Source organism: Motacilla alba, chromosome 6 (genome assembly GCF_015832195.1).
Source record: "Motacilla alba alba isolate MOTALB_02 chromosome 6, Motacilla_alba_V1.0_pri, whole genome shotgun sequence".
Classification (NCBI taxonomy): Eukaryota; Metazoa; Chordata; class Aves; order Passeriformes; family Motacillidae; genus Motacilla; species Motacilla alba.
This window is the reverse complement of record NC_052021.1, coordinates 21,011,175-21,028,822: the sequence shown is the minus strand read 5'-3', so window position 1 is coordinate 21,028,822 and position 17,648 is coordinate 21,011,175.

The following is a 17,648-nucleotide window of genomic DNA, read 5'->3' as shown; positions in this document are numbered from 1 at the left end:
AAAATACTAACAGAGTAAACTCAGACACATCCATCCATGAGCAAGGGATTTCTGCCATTATATTTTCCATTTCCAGGGAGAGGGCTTAATCTCTGGTAGCTATGAACAATATAGATTTTATATCTGCAAATTTCAAAAAACAAAATATCTCTAATGAAACATGTTTAGAAATGTTCCCATCTACTTCAGCCAATGGTAGACATATTTACAGATTTTTAATATGAAATATTTACCAAGAATATAGAATATGCCATGTGTTGAGAAAATGAATAGTCCTCACTGTACCACAAACCAATTTATAGCCACACATCTAACTGCAAAGGAGATTTCTTATAAATACTTTTCACATAAAATATTTCCAAATATTGAGAGAACCTGCTGATATAATTTTCGTGTGCTTTTAGAATAAAATTTCTGTATATGAATAAAAGCATTATTTGAGTATTTAAAGTTATAGACAAATACATTATATTTATTATTGCCCAAGCATTTCAGTAACAAGCATGCATAAATCATGTCATACAACTTCCAAAATGCAACAAGTCTCTCCTAGCTACTCTTGAAAGGAATAATGGTGTGTGCATGCCATATCAAAAATTCTCTTTACAGTAATGGATTTCTCTTCCCCCATAAAATGGTACTTCTATTAATAACAGTACATGCAAGTCACACTAGTGCACATATTTACTAACTCCTGCAGCCTCTGTAAAATCCAGCTTAATCTCCAAACAGGAAAGAGAGTCGGACTAAGAAATTTACAAGAAAATATTTAAACATTTCCAGAAGTTGACAAACTCCATTATTTAAATTAGTGTTTTGTGCAAACTTGCCTATCTCATTTCCTTTAATCCGACAAATGAACTATAATGCTTCCAAATACAGTGTTCTAGTGCTCAAATTAATTCTAATAGAATAATAATTTTAATTCTGATATCACATTTATAGTGGATTTGAGAAAAGGGACTAAAGAAATGGATCCATTAGACCATAAATCTTCATTGAAACCCTTGGTGTATTTCTGTATAAACACCTACAGAAACAATTCCTGAAATAATTTTTTGATTGCTTGAAACTAGAAGAACATTTTAGGCAAATGCATAGGAGTGGCTGACTGAGCTCATGAAGGGTTTCTGTAGAGAACTGAATTCACTCAGAGTTACATAATTGGGAAGTTCTTCTCCTTACCCACCTGACGTGATCACAGCCCTGTGATGTCTGGAAGCTTCCAGAGGAGTTAGTTTAGCCAAATAGCTGTAACCTGCCACTGTTACCATGTGCCTTCCCCTCATGTCCTAAGCCACCCCTTGCCCAGAAGCCTTGCAGAGGATCAGCCCTCACCCTTCAGTGGTGTATGGAACGTTTACCTCAGCACACAGACAATGCTCCTGTCCCCTCCCCTTATCCTGCCCCAGCAGAACTACTTCAGCCTGACACACCACCATTGTTTGATAGCTCTCATTTGAGACCTCTCGTGCTGGGCAGATATTCTCAATCATGAATACAAATGCCCTTGCTACACCAATATAACCCACCTTTAAAATTACTGTTGCTTGTAAGCCTTCAACCCACCAGATTATCTGGGCTCTTTGTAAGAACACGAAGTGCTGCACCAGCCCAGCTGTACTCATGGTTGTAACGATGGAATTGTAAACTGGTTAGTTAAATTGAAAACCTAAACATCCTCCCTTCTCTTTGATAAGCAAAAGACAGATAAAAGAATGCATTCTGCTAAGAATAAAGTGATGTGTATTCTACAACAAACAGAAATTTCAAATTATGTTTGGTAGAGTGACTCATCAGCCCCTAAACCAGAAAGATTTTCTAAATATTTCTAGAGTCTTAAACTGGGGAACAGATGAAAACAGAGTCCCCATTTCTTTTAAGCTGTGAAAGCCAACCTTAAACGTATCTTAATGCAGGAGTACTTTTACAAAACATTGTCCTTTGAGTTAAAAAGTCCTAATAAATATTAAGCAGTGTTACTAATTATACGGCACATGCAAAAAAGCAGAATACACCAAAATATAACATTTCCAGCTTAAAATATTCCAAGTCTAAACATAAACTGAGTCTAAAATACAAATTTTGTTGAAAGCAGATTAATCAAATGCAATGAAGAATGTTATTATGTCCTCTTTGTTCTTTTTCGTGACAATTTTATTGATGTTTTATTCAGTCTGCATTTATAAATAAGGGTTATGAATCTTTTAAATGGCAGCATTTGACTAATACTTTTACATTGTCATGATAAGAAATAGTTATTATTCATTTTTATTAGAAGAATTACAATGTACTGTTCATTAGTATTAGAATTCTCCTTAGAAAGAAACCTTACAATGGAAATTAACCTCTGAAAATACAAAAAGGGACAATCTTCAAGACTGCACATCTACACAGACTTCACTAAATCTTCTTTTTTCTTTGAAAAAAGAAACAATGGCTTAATAATAATTGTAAAAAAAAGAACAAAATAGTATCTAAATAGGTGCAGAAAAATCACCTTCTCCAAGCATCCTAACAACTCAAGCCAGAACGTTTTTAAAATTTTAAAAGAAAGCAGATATTTTAGAGTCATGTTTATGATCTAGAGGTTCATGAGCTAAATACAAAACAAAGTGCTGAAGGCTTTAATGTTGTCAATTTGCCAAGAAGAAAAATTTTAAAAAGCATAATGAAACAGGTGTCCTTACTAATGTATTTGTTTAATCTTTTAGACTCATAACAGTTGAATACTGTAATTGTCTTTTTTTATTATTCCAATTTCTGCAGAAGTTATCTTCATTGTAGGAATTGCTGCACATCCAGGTTTGCAGATTTCTATACATCTTTTTCTTTCTGTTTATGTGAACCTTCTTCCTTTAATTCAATTACAGACATTGCCAAAATGTGTCTACTTACATTCCAAAAATCAAAATACTCATCACATAATTTCTATTCTACTCTAAAGCTTAGTATTTTTCACACACCAAATTTCAAGCAGTGCTATGTGAGCCAGACCTGTCTGCAGAAGGCAGGAAAACAACTGTATGACTGAAACCATTTGCCAAAAAAAAGCCAACTACTGTAAGCTTGCCAAATTCATTGTTTTTGTGTAACCTGAATGCTTCAACAGAAGGCTGTGGGAAAATCTGTACCCAGTCTCAACTGTAAAAAGAAATCACCATCTATTTTGTAATTTGTCTCCTGCATGCAACTTGAACTACAAAAGAATTGTTCTGCAATAATAACTATTCACTGTAAAAACAATTTAATTTCCTTTCTATTTACATGGGAGCAAAACCAATCTTCTAAACACTGTCCTCTTTACAGTATGACTCCACAGATCCCAACTGTAAAGGAGTCCAACTCCCCTCTTCAGGGAGTTGGTAAATATAATTTCTGTGAGAAAATAGTATTTCTTAGTTTCTTTTGTTCTTTCTAAATATTCCGTGGTGATAGTCAGCTCTCCTGCAATGATTATGCCTCCCATATCATCAGAAACAAGCTTCAGAGCCCCTGGAACTAAAACTTTCATTTATTGATCTTCAAATAGAAGAAAAAAATGACAGTACACCTAAAGGGGGGAAACTTCTTTCAGACTAGCTCTTGTATAGGCTACAGCCAGGAAATCAGACACCTGTAACCCCAAGGGGTTTCTCCATTTGATTCTCCACAATTACTATAAATCAGCTTTTCAAATGAAACTTTGTCCAGAAAATAATACCTTTGTCAGTTCAAATTGATATGACATGATTCCTTGTCAAATTTTCAGGAAAAAATAACTGGGTTTGCAGCTTCTCTCTGCTGCCTCTGCTTTAACAATGATTCATTTTTCCTTTCCAGCCACGGAAGAACTGTTCAAAAGTTCTGTGGGGGTTTTGTTTTTTAACATAGTATGCTGCTTTATACTGAATTTTCTTTATCTGCTCAGCAGTGATAACAACATCTACTCAAATGTTACTCACTTACTAAGAAGCTTTCAAGGCAATGAAGTTCTGCTGGCCATGGATGTTGCTCATTCTACCACTCTTGGCAAGAGGAGGAACTTCTGGCCTATCCTATAGGGAAATTTCACTACTCCCAATTTGGAGAACCAGCAACAGCTGGAAATAGTAATTGTGGAGAAAGCAAGATGGGTTTTCCATTATAAACTGTTTCCTTTTCATGGTTACCAGCACTAGCAAAGAAATAAACACGTGCAAGAATGAAGTCTGGCCTGTCTTTATCAGAATGAGAGAACACCCACTAAATTCACTGAAGGTGGCGTTTCACCCAGGACATGATTAGACACTGATGACCAAGAAATCAAAGCAGTGTTAAGTTATACAAGATAAATGTATAATGCACCTTAAAATCTACCCAAAGCCCAGGTTTTAACCTGCCTAATCATTTCAGCTATGCAAAATGAAGCCATCAGAGTAATTTTTACCACCAAAATCTAGCTTTTTTCTTCTACCATACCTTAACCATCAGGTTTCCCTCATGCTAATTTTGTAACTTTTTGTTTCCCAACCCCATACATATTCCAAACTATTTTTTCTGCTCTTTAGTATGTTTCACATGTTTCAGACATTAGTTCTTTTTACAGAATAGTATGTATAAGTATACCGATGTTACAAAATTCCACAAGCATCTAAAATTCTGAATTGCAAAAACCTGTCTTTTTCTTCACATGTGAACTTTTTACACATAAGACTCATCAAAGCTGATTGATCTCAGCTCTGTTTACACAATTACCTCTAGATGCCCAAATAGAGAAGGAAATGTTACCCCAAACAGCAACAGGAGGGAGAAGGAAACAACAGTTCCTTGAGCAGAAGGAAAGAAACTTGGGGGAAGAACAAAGAAATAATTTCTTGATAAGGTCCCAATTATGTCTTTAATTTCAAAAGTTTTTTGCACAATTTTAAAAATAATTTTAATTTTATTTTCAGATTTCTTCAGCCAACACCTTTGTAAATAATTGTTTTCATAAAAGAAATCAGAAACAGAAGAGACGATGTATTACAAATGCCTTAAAATAAATGAAAAAGTTTTCATAAAGTCTGCATTAAAAATCAGATCTAAGTAAGTTCTACATCATTGTGTGGCATCACATGCAGTTCCTTTTTCCATTTGTTGGGTGCAACTGCCAATTCACATCTATTCTGGTAATTATATGTTCCATAAATATTTCATGGCACAATAATTAGGCAAACTCTATCTGTCTGATAGAGGCTGCCTTGTATATAAGTACATTTTCCTGCTCTCTGAGGGTAATTTGAAACAGCACGCCTCAATCAGCATTGGAAATACATGCATTTTGTATGTATCCATGGTATAATTCCTCTCAAAAGTTACAGATTTGAATGATCTTTTTTTTCTAATCAGGCTTCTGAACAAAGCAGAAATTCATGCCATTATTTTATATAAATGTACTCTCTGTGCAGTCAAACACTGCTCTTTAAAGTATATATTTGAATATTTTACAAGTTTTGCAGCTGGTACATCACATGTGAAGTAAATGAATTCCCATGGAAAGACTTCATTATTTCCTTAATTTCTTCTGGGAGTCACAGAGGTGCCCTTTTCTTTGTCTTTCACAAACAATTAACCTTTTGCCTTGTATGCAATTGGCTGAGAGCAATCCTAAGTGGCTCAGAAAATAATTTACAGCAGAAACTGTACAAAGTTAATTAGTATTAGTCTAAGGTTATTCATATATTATCAACCTGAGAAAATGGTCATCATGACCCTCACGGAACTTTAAGCAACAGCTGAGTCTTCTCATCATCAGCTGCAGAGCATAAATGCTAATCATGTTCAAGTATAGACACAGGTCTTTTAACCATGGCCATTTTAAGTCTTAGTGTTAAAACTTCCCAAAGTACAGGTATATACAAGCATGCAAAGTATGCTTTAGTCGATGCTATTACTCACTCAACCCTATTAAAATTTACTATGTTAAACAAAACAGAAACAAACAACCAAGCAAAACCAGAAGTACTCTCATTTTACCTGAGAATGTTTTTCATTGTTCTCATTTTTGGAAATCTGTTCATTCAGATTTTACCGATTGTTTCTGCCTAAAGATTGAGCCCCTTTAGAATTAATTATAAGCAGGATTACTTATAAAGACAGAATCAAGGCATAGAGAGCAGAGTCTCAATTTGAATTTTGGTGAACCAGAAAGGGAGCTCTTAGTGTGCTTCTTCTACTACTTGAAGTGCTCGTTATTTGATTTCCAAATGTCTGCACTGCTAGCCCTGTGCGTGAAAGACAGGAGTGTCATGGATTAGTGACTCAAAACATTCCCCAGTTGTGAAGGTACCAGAGGGCTTTATTGGAGATGGGTTGGGAGATGGAGGAGTTGAGCTTTTGGGTATTTGTATCACTAATAATAGCTAGTCCACGTTCCTTTTGGCACCTGTGGCGAGAGTGTCCACCAGCAGCCAGTCTATTATATGGAAACACTTTCTACCATTGTATGCCTCAGGTACTCAGTTAAATCAAACTGACAGTCTCACTTATAAAGTAGACTTTCATTCCCTATTTAGGGACGTAGCTGTGTAAGTTGCTGACTAATTAAAAGTCACTCAGAAATCCTAAAATACAGTTACAATGACCAACAACCTTCCTGGGCTCCACCCAGACCACAATGTCCCCACAGGGGTATTTAATGGGAGCTCAGTTTCGTTGGCTCCTGCACATAGGCACAGTTTTGCTGCTGAGTACAGACAGCAGATGGTCTCCAAAGAAGAGCCATGGCCAGGCCAGGTCCAGACAGGGACTCAGCCATGGCCATGTCCACACCACCCACACTGCTGAACATTGTAAAGGCCCAGCTTTGCCCTGGCACTGCAGGGCAGGAAGGACAGCACTAAAAATCCTTGTTTCTAAGGGCAGGGAGGAGCGGGGGAAGATGAAAAATACCTTCTGCATAGACTGCTTCTGACATGCCAAGCAGGCATGAGGGGCAGCCCCTGGAGCACAGTGAGTCGTTTCCTCATGGTGCCAAGCACCAGGGCCAGTCTGGCCTCCTGCACTGCTCGGCCAGCAGTGCCTGCCACTGCCATCAGGCCAGCACAGCCCACAGAGACATGGACACAGCACAGGTCTGAGCAGAACCCTGGGAGCAGAACAAGTTTAGGGACTGGTTTTAGCTGGTATAAGGCTTCAGATAATGAAGACATTTGAACAGGGCAGCTATGAAACACGGGGTCAATGGTACCTCGGGTGCAAGTCATCGCCAGATTTAAACAGCAACAGTGGACACCTGACTGAAAATCCTTGGAATAGTGATTTATTCAGCAAAGGTCTCCAGCCCATTCTGGAGGTCAGTGGGAATGAACCAAATAGTTCCTTTTGGCTTTATAATTCATCAGTCTACAAAATCTGGTTCAATGTTAGCATGTGAAGGAGTGAATTGGGTAGCTGGTTAAAAGAACTTCATTTTGCAGATGACTTACAGTTATCTTGTGGAAAATTTCTCATTGCTGATCTGAGAGCCTCTTAGATTCTTTCTACCACTCACTTCATATCGCAAAACCATATTACAGCTTAAATAACATCTACTATAAACATTGTCAAGCTGAGTCAGTATCTCTGTGGTTGCTGGAAAGGAAAAATGCCTGATCCCTGATTAAAGAAAAACTCAAAAGATCTGCCATATTAAACCATTGCTTTAGAGAGGAATTAAGCTCTTTTTAAAAACAGTGAGCCCTCAGAGATTTCCTTCTTGATTCTCTTGAGTTTTTAAAGACTAAGTATAATAAGGATTTTTTTTTGTACTTTTCTCAGTTTTAAACTTAAGAGGACAATGTGATTTTGAAAGTTAAACTTGGATTCTAGTATAAATAATTACATTCCACTAAAGTTCAAAAACCAAATTAACAAAAAAGACAATATAAAGGAATGAAAATCTAATAAAAAAATCCTTTAAAAAATTGAGAGAAACACAGTAGATCAGCAGAATACAGAGCATGTGAAACAAGAATGGTGGTTTGGAAAGTTGGAAAAAGAAGAAAATTAAATCTTGCTAAAACTTGTGTAGACTGGAGATATTTGCATCTGGAATAATTCATTTTTTCCTTTCTTTTTTTTTTTCCCTAGAAAACTTCTCATTTGTTATCAACTTCTAGAAGAAAATTAACATTTTAATAACAAATGTAAGTGGTTTAACAATTTGACTCAGATTAACAAAACCTCAATATAGCAACCTGCTCTGAACTTGGTATATTTAGTTCTTTTTCTGGTTTCAGACAGTAGTTTCTTATGTGAAGCTAAGTGAAAATGTGAAAACATGCTGGTATACCAGAGGACTGGCTGGTTGCAGAAGTTACATTCATAAGCAACAGGATAAACTAAGGAATAGCTCTTCAGATTTCAGAATAAATAATTCAGGGAACAGTTAACAGTCTGTAAGTAAGTAAGGATAAGAAGTCCCAGTGATGAGGGTGGTTTCGGCTCTAGTCCTACAGCTTTAATCCTACCATTTACAGTCTGTGCTTGGGCCTCCAATCTCCTTGCATGTGTTGTAGCTCAGGTCTGTGAAAGAAATGAGATTTTGCATATGTCCATACATTCTGAGATGAAGCATCATCCATAGTTTATGGGGTTGATCGATTTATATAGACGCCAAGTTTGATACCTGCCTGTTTTGTCTGTTCTTCTGAGCAATACATCATCAAAGATTATAAGTAACTGTGCTATTATCCATCTAGAAATTTAGTGGTGTTTTAAGCTTCTCTAAGTTTTCATGTTTGCTTTTAACACTCCATCAAACATTTACTTTACCTCCGAGCAAATATATGTTAAGCATAAACGTCTATTTTACATAGCAGTACAAGGGGAAACATTATTTATTGATAGTAAAAAAAAAATCTCTTGAGGAAATAACCACATATTATTTCCTGGCAAAGTCATGGTAGTGCTCTGTCTGGATTACACTGCTCATACTCAGGAAATCCTTGTGAAGTCAATACAAATATTTTAAAATATTTATTAAAATACTCAAACACACTGCAGATTGTTTTGTTCCACCACATTCCATCTTTCAATCCATTCACATCCAGTTGAATCAGATGAAAGGAAGATATGTGGCAGGCTTTCTAAATTACCTGTCAGAATGAGGGAAGAAGACATCAGAGAAAGAGCAGAAGACATGACAGACATGGCTGGGGAGTGTACTCTAGTCCTTGGAAGAAGATTGAGGCCAAACTACTGATGTAACAAACTGGATTAAATATCTCTTAAAGTCACAAAAACTCTCCTTATTTGCTTAAGTCAGGGGACAAAGATAACAGAGAGGAGTTTTTTGAGAAGAAGTCAGCTAAAATATGGTGAGAATCACTGAATCTACAGCATAAATGGAGACACTGCATGGATAGAATGTTAAAAGCAATGTAAGAATGAAATTTTGTTCTGCTTAATTTTAAGCATCTTTCAAAATAGATTTCATAATTAGTATTTTCTTTCATCAAAGCAAATGCATTCTTGTGCAATGTGGTTTATGTATGCACTTAGGGGACACCATGTGTAGCAAACTGTACAAACTGTAAAGTAGATTACTATGGAAAACTTAGTGCAAAAACACTGAAAATGAAATGGAAGTGCAGATGGTACTAAGTACATCTTCAGACAGTTGATTCTGAAGGGAATCTATAGTTTTGCTAGTTTTGTAGAAGGAACTTGAAATTTCTACTTCAACTTGCCTAAGGAAACTTTCATAAAAATAGACCTCCTGCTGGGTTGTCAGTTCCCAACCAGAGTTTTTTATGGATACATTAAAATCTGCTAATTTTAAGAATTCTAAAGTCTTAACTAAATTAAGTATTGAAAAGACTACACCATTATTTAGGTTTTACTATTATTTGAAATCTGTGAACTCATAAATTTCCTATTCTTTCTTTTTTTTCCTGGTTGCTTCAAAGTACAGGCTTTTTTTTTTTTTTTTTTTTTTTTTTTTTTTTTTTTTTTTTTTTTTTTTTACTCCCTAAGGCCCTAGGCACGTAACTTAAATTTAGCATGTAATAGAAATGGAATGCATTGTAACTTTTTGAAAGTAATATAGGCACCTGGATGACTAAGCAAAACAAAGCTCCAAGGTTTCCATTCATAACAATGCACACATCTAGGAGCATCAAGCAAAAAGGTGTACACAGAATGTCAGGAGCCATTTAAGCAAGCAATTTCTTCCTGGCTCTTTACTTAATATAAGAAAGTTGCTAAAGAGGTCCCTATTTTTGAAGTAATGTAAGAGAGCGGGTACGTTGGTCCAACTCCTTCAAAGAACTGGAGCATGAATTCTTGATGTTTGACAGTATTTGTACCTCTCTGGTATTCTCTTTCCATCCATCATTATCAACAGTTCATTGCCTCCCCTCAAATGTGAGAGTACATCCTTGTCTGTCTGCCAAGAAAAAGTCACTGTACAATGTATTCAAAGTGATTTATGAGCTGAAAGAAAAACAGAGGGACTGAATAACCAAACACAGATACATGCAGCAGTATCATTTAATCAATTACATTACCCACTTTTATGATACACTTGTGAATTATGTTCTTTTTGCATGTATAATTAGAAGGCAGAACAGATGGTGAAAGCTTAGTTTAAAGGCCTTAGATAAAGTTTTAAAATAACCATTGCTGCCAAGTGATCATTCACTGTAACAGGATATATTTTTCATTAAGCTATGTTTTTGCCATGGTCTAATACACTAGATGGTAATGACACTGTAAAAACATTACTCTCCAGGGTCTTACTCCACTAGAGTTCACTGCAATGGAATGTGAACATGGAGTGGAAGATTGGGGGTGGCTCTAAGGTACATTGTCATCACTCATTTAAGTGTACTCTAAGGAATGATGACTGAACAATCATCTCTGAGAAGCCAGCACTACTTTGAGAGGAAGGAAAATGATGTCCTAATATGTAACTACTAATGCTTTAGGCATGTCCTTAGCTCATATATGGACATTTATCAGCATGGAGCAAAGGAAAGTACTGAAAAAGAGGGTTACATGCAATTCATTAAGGACTCTAATAACTAAGGGCAGAGGATAACATCAACCTATCTTCCTATAACCATGCTCATATTTTCTGTTGTCTCAGCACTGTACAGCACAACCTACATTATATATTGCATTCATGCTCTCTGAAGGTCTTACTTTCATTTTTTGTTTATATCAGAAAGCATTTGTAAAAGAGGTTTGGTGGTAGTTTAAAATGTAACAGCTTTCTCCCTGGCTTCATTTAGAAGCAAACCTGTGCTTCTGTATGCTTGTCTTTTTGTTTGTCTGTAGTCCACTCAAAGCAAGTTAGGGAATTCTTTCTAGGGCATAAGTATGTCTAAGAACTGATATAAAATAGCCATAAAATAGGTATTTCCTCATGTACAGAATGCCTAGGACAGCTCCTGGCTGCTTGACACAGTCTAGCAGCATCACAGAGGAGATAGTCTTTGCACAACTTTTAGATTCCCACCCCACTGCAACACTGATGGACACATATCACATATCATATCTTGCAGGAAATCATAAAAGGTTGTAAATTAGGCAGTGATTCAGCCACTGACTTTTTTCTGGGTCAGCCTAGTGATATGTGACCTTGTAAAAGATGGAACCACACCCTTGGGAAGTTCAGCCGTTGTTGCAGATCCTGAGTACTTGATCAAAGTTGTTGGTCAAAGAGAAGGGTGGCACTGGATATGAAATGTGTTGATCCTCAGGAAGAATTGTTAGCTACCAAGTCAAAGCTACCAAGCTGTTCTATGCTTACTTAAATCCCCATGGTACATCTGCAAAAATGGTACTTTTCCTTTCAAATCTTTTTTAACATCTTACAAAACAATGAACACAAACACAATGCACTTGGGTGAATCCTCTTTTAAAATAAAGCCCATTACATCTTTGCATTGATTATATAACTGAGAAAGCAGAACATTTGAAATCATACTTGCCAGTTTTTACTACTTACTGTACAAATCTAGGAAGGTTATTTTACTAGTTACTTAAATATTTACAAAGATATGTCCTCATATATTTATACACTTGGCAGTGATTTGCTTTTTGCTCTGTTTTGTACTGTAGAAAAGAAAAAGCAAATAACAAAACAACCCAAGCAAAAACTAGCAGATGCTGATCCTTTCATTTTGTTATTTTTAGGATTATACTGATGACATATATATTCATTTTAATGATCTTCAGTATACCTAAGCGGAGTATATAAAAAGATCAGTAAATAACAAGTCACACTATTTATTTGTTTCACTGGCAGTACAATGTAGTGGTTGTTCATTAACAGCCCAGAAGCTTCATAGGTTATAAGGAAGCAGGATCTTTCCAAGTGGTAACCTTTCCTTTCCCTCTTATACAACCCACCTAGCAATCAAAGGCTAGCAGATATCTTTATGCTGTACTCTCAACATGCTTCTCACAGTATTTCTTGTTTCATAGCAATGCTGAAATTACAGATGTACCAGGTATTCTTGAAAAATACTATTCTTTTTATAAAGGTTTTTAATAATAACAATCATTAAGTAGAAGGATACAGAGAGAGTTGACATGTAGAACTCTTCTGATACCTTTTGAGTCCATGGGTACATTACACCACTGCTGCAGTCCAGCTCTGAAATTACTTTTTGGAGCAAACTTTCTGATTATTCCTACTCACTGTATTTCAGCTTGCAGGAGATGCACTCCAGAAAGATGGCTAATAAATCCCACCTATTAGTGCATATTGAGTCTGAGGGAGCCAAGCAGGCACAGGAATAATTTTCAAGTATATAAAGTATGGAAGAAAAGAAACAAAAAACAGCTGGAAGGCGCTTGTGGACTCCAACTGAAAACAATAATTTACCATAGTGAGACATCTCTCTATGTTAGAAATACCATCTACTTCATTCTTAAAGCCAGAAGCCATGTATTTCCTGTGACAACTAGAATGCCAAATAGCTCATAATAATTTAAATTTAACTGCTGGTTAAAATAAACACACACTTTGTATATGTATGTAATACTCTCACCACAATAGCACAGTTTCCCCAACATATCTTGGTAAACAGGAATTGATGTCCTGAGGTGACTGCTCTTTTGTTTCTTTACCAGCTGAAAATTATATACTGTATTACTTATGTTACATTCTTAGCTTTAAAAGTTGTACAAACAAAAAGTAATCAACTTGTCATCTTTCACATTTAAAATATCCAACACCTTATTAGTACCATGATCTTCTGAAAAAAAAAATATAAATCTTAAATAAAAATCAAGGGAGGTAGCCAGCACTCGTGACTTTACTGTTTGCTGTTGGTATGATACCAAGAAACAGAAACTGCTGCCACTTCTTTTTAGTAAAAACCTCTTTGCAGACCTTAGAGAATGAAGTTTTATGCATACAATAAATAATGCAGCATTTTCAAGTGCAGAATGTAACCAATATGAAAATACAGAAAATCTTCCTCCATAACTAGAGGTAAATTGCATAAGGCTTATCAATTGCATAAGGTTTATCAATTCCTTTGATCCCATTTTAACTGCTGCATTTGTCTTTGCAATGGAGGGTTCTTCGGAGTCTTAGATCTACTTCAATTTTGCAATGTGACATTTTTATCTTGAAACAGATTGAGAAAATAGAAGGACTTTGTGATCACATCAGAGTTGACATTGCAATCTGCACCATACCTAAATCTCATCCTACACTGGAAGAGAACTCCCACACTATCCTGCCTGTTGAAGCTTTGCAAAATAGACAGGTTGACTGCTTGGTGATTTGAGATCTAGAGAATGACAGCCCTTGCTTTTGACTCTATATAAGCCTTACTTCACACTTTCATTTGCATTTAGCTTTATAGCAACTTGCCCTCTTCAGGCCTTATTTATTAAAGCATTATTTTGAAAACCTTTATTTCTCCATTTCTTCTATGTCCATTTCCCACTCTTGTCAAATATATAAAGACAGCCCTTCATCTTGGCCTGTCAATTACCAGCACCTTCACAATCTCTCCAAGGAGCAACTTTTTAATAATTCTATTATTGCCTCACTACTCACATCCCCATTACTCCTTGAATTTGACTCCCTAGCCTGTTTTCTTGTACTTTCCTCCTTCATTTTAAGGATTTTCAAACAAAATTTCTGACATATTCTAGAGATTCACAGTGACCGAGTTGTATTTGGCATTTCCACAGCATCACCAACACCTACGATTCAACACACATTTCTATGTTTCCTGCCAAGTGTAAAAACCTAAGTAAGTCCCAGGTTTACCAACTTACATGAAGTGCAACTTACATTAAGTGCTATTAAAAAAAAAAAACAACCCTGGTCATATAGCTACACTTTCATTTTTGTTTCCTCAGGATGAAGTGTTGCCTTACTAATTTATAAACTTTATTGCTGATAACATTTTCATACCTTTTACATTTTTGTCAAATATGCTGAGTGCCATTTTGCTTTTATTTGCTGTTAGGACAATCACTCAATAAAAAGTCTCCTATATTTTATAAGCTTTCAATTAGTTGTCTTTTGTACCCCAAAGGTGTATTTCCTTGATATACACCTAGAGTTATTTCAGAATTACGTGACTCAGCAAACACATACATTTCAAAGTATTTCCCATTCTTTATGCATTTCTTTGTGCTGTTTCAATCGTCACTGCACCATGGGACTCTAATGAGGGGATTTAAAGTACTGGTTTTTTCCTACACTGCCTATATTAATCTTGTCTGGCTGTAACTTGGAGACCAGTGATCAGTTTCTGATCTTAGGCTGTTATGGGATTTTCAATTTCTTACAAAGCATAAAGCTTAGCTCTGATGTCTCTCAGAGCATTCCATTCTTGGCCCAGTACTGATTCTAATCTTTATGCTGGCACTTAGAGGACAAAGTCTTTGGCAGTATTTGCATGTCCCTGTATGGATGCTGATACTCCACTTATCTTTCTTTAACACCTTCTATCCCTCAGGCATTTTTATTGTTCCTTTGATCATTTGTCCAATCTCCACTACCAGACGTGTTGTAATATTTTCCATCTAAATTCAGCCAAAAAGATGAAAGCAGGTTATTTTTACTGGCAAAGGTTGTTGAATGGTTATTTTTCTCTTTAGTACATAAGCAATCCTGTATCTAACATTCAGTCCAAATATGAAAAGGAGAAGAGAGCTGCCAGTCTGGTTATTAATATTTCAAGCTTAGGTCCATTCGGTTAACTGATCTTTATTTCTGCTAAGATAAACTGCCCTTTTATTATCTTGAAATTGATATCCTGGGCTGTGCTTTTATTTCTTGCAGCAAGATAGTTGTGAACCTGTCCATATTTTGAAATCTACTCTCTTTGACAAATTGGAATTCATAAAAAAGTATTGTTGCCTGTGTCTTCTCTGGAATATTTTAAAGTATTCATATTCAAGAGTTAAGTTCATCTCTGGTTGTACAGAGACCAAAAAATACCTGCACCCCAATTTTTAAAAACAGGGTGGTGCAGAATAGACCACAAGTCCTAAGAGAGATTGACAGAAGCAAAACTTAAAGCTAGGTCTACTAAGACAAAATATATGGATCACTTTTGTCACAGGTAATGAGTTAAAATAAGGTACTCTTGCACAGATAGTTCAGCTGGACAAACCATATAGAGCCGTTTAGTCCCTGCATTGATCCCTTTTAGTGCTTTTTATATTGATACATGGAATTTTTTTTTGCAATATTGCACCAAGAGCTGCTACATCCACCCTTTTTTAGTGCTTCTTTTTGCAAAGATTTTTCACTTTGCATTGGGTCATTCTGTTCTGTTGCAGGTGACTAAATGTGTTAACATGAATAAAAAGATTTGCAAGGCTTGTCAGTTACTACTCTTAAGGATAAAAAGCTCTCTGATAATGGATATATGGAGTGAAGGGTGCCACAGGTGGTAGCTGTACCACAAAGAACAGTAGACTGATGAGTTTGATCCAAAGAGTTAAAACGTGTTTTGTCTGCAGCATTCTTCCATTGTTATCTGCAGCCTTAAAATTGATGAGAACATCCTGGAAAACTGAAGAAAAGAAACAATGGCAAGCAAGGACAGCACAGAGTAAAAAGCTAAAGCAATGCAGTGACCAACAATGAATGTTCTTGAAGAGAAGAATTACAGAAACCCAAATCTTCTTGAGCAAGGGCTCCGTTTACTTTGGATTACTCCACAATGGAGAAACATTAGTGCATCCTCCACCACAGGAGGGCTTATATTCCCTTGCAAATAAACACTGCACAAACAGAACCTGCAAGCTATCACTAGCACAAATGTTATTTTGACTTGTTTAACAACAGATAATGATAATTTCCTTCTCACACTGTGGACAAAAAGAAAAGGTTTAAACCAAAGTAGAAACCCTGACATTTTGAATAAGTTTTCTGACTTTTTAGATATATGGCCAAACATGCAATTCTGTAATTCTGTAATTCTGCTTTTCTGCATACTTAACACTTTTCTTAAATATGTGAAAACCTCTTTGAGCTTTCCATGAGCTGACAAAGAATGAAAGGAGACTTGTCAAGGAAATTTCTGCAGTACAGTAAATGCACTGTATGTACATATGGATGCATTTCCCAGTGCCATTTCCAGACTTTTACCTCTGCTTCAGCTGTCACGCTCAGTTGTGGGTAAAAAAATAAAATTGCTTTGTCTAATTGCTTAAAATGTATTGAACAAATGAATGTGAAAACAGGATACTTTAAATCAGGAAAAAACCCATTAGATTTTACAAGGGCTTGATTTTATAAGCTTAGATTATATCTTATAAGGGCTATCATGGCCCTTAGGACTCAAACACTAGAGACTATTTTCCATTTTTATATCAGTGCAGCACATTAAAAATTAAAAATAGCATCAACAGAAGATTATAACTATATTTTTAAAGATGCAAAAGTCTTCTTTATCATTCATATATGTGAATATACATTTTTCATGTGCATGATTTTCATCTTACAAGCCAGAAAATACAGCCAATTCCAACAATGTCACAAATTGCAGTGTCATCACCGTCATGAAAATTCAAGCACAGAAACCTCTACTGTAGAGAAGTTTATTCATCTATGCTCGTGCTGGTTTAAAGCATCTCATAACTGTTGATGATGATTGCAGCAGCCTGTCAGTGACTGGCTTCAGCAAAAGCCATCTGGATGGGACATGGCACAATAATTTCCTCCACCATCTCAAAACATTCTTGCAGCTGAGCTTTTCCTCTTTTCAAGATAAGAAAGTAGTTGAATGCTTCTAACATAATAGATTGTCAAAGTCCAATTTATTTATTCCATACAGTATCTGAACATATTGCATACCACATAAGCGCCACAGTTTACATTTACCAACAGATGTTTTTCTTTCTGGAGCAGATGGTATATTGAGTGTACTGTGATATAATTCACATTTGCATTATCAGTTGTGAATGCTAATGCATTCCATAAACTGAGTTTTTTGTTTTGATATGATATTTTTAATAACCATAGCTTCTCTGTATTAATCAATTTGTTTGATAATACAATCAAAAAAACCCCCAAATTTCTCAGTTGCACAAAAAGATAATATTTTTCTTATTCAAAGGTAAGATTTAGAAAGAAAACCCCAAGGACAAAAAGAAAGGGGCCGGAAAGGTAACAATTTTTTGTTACCCTTGTCTGATTTGTGCATACTTATTCTGGTTTTGGTTGTTAAATATTA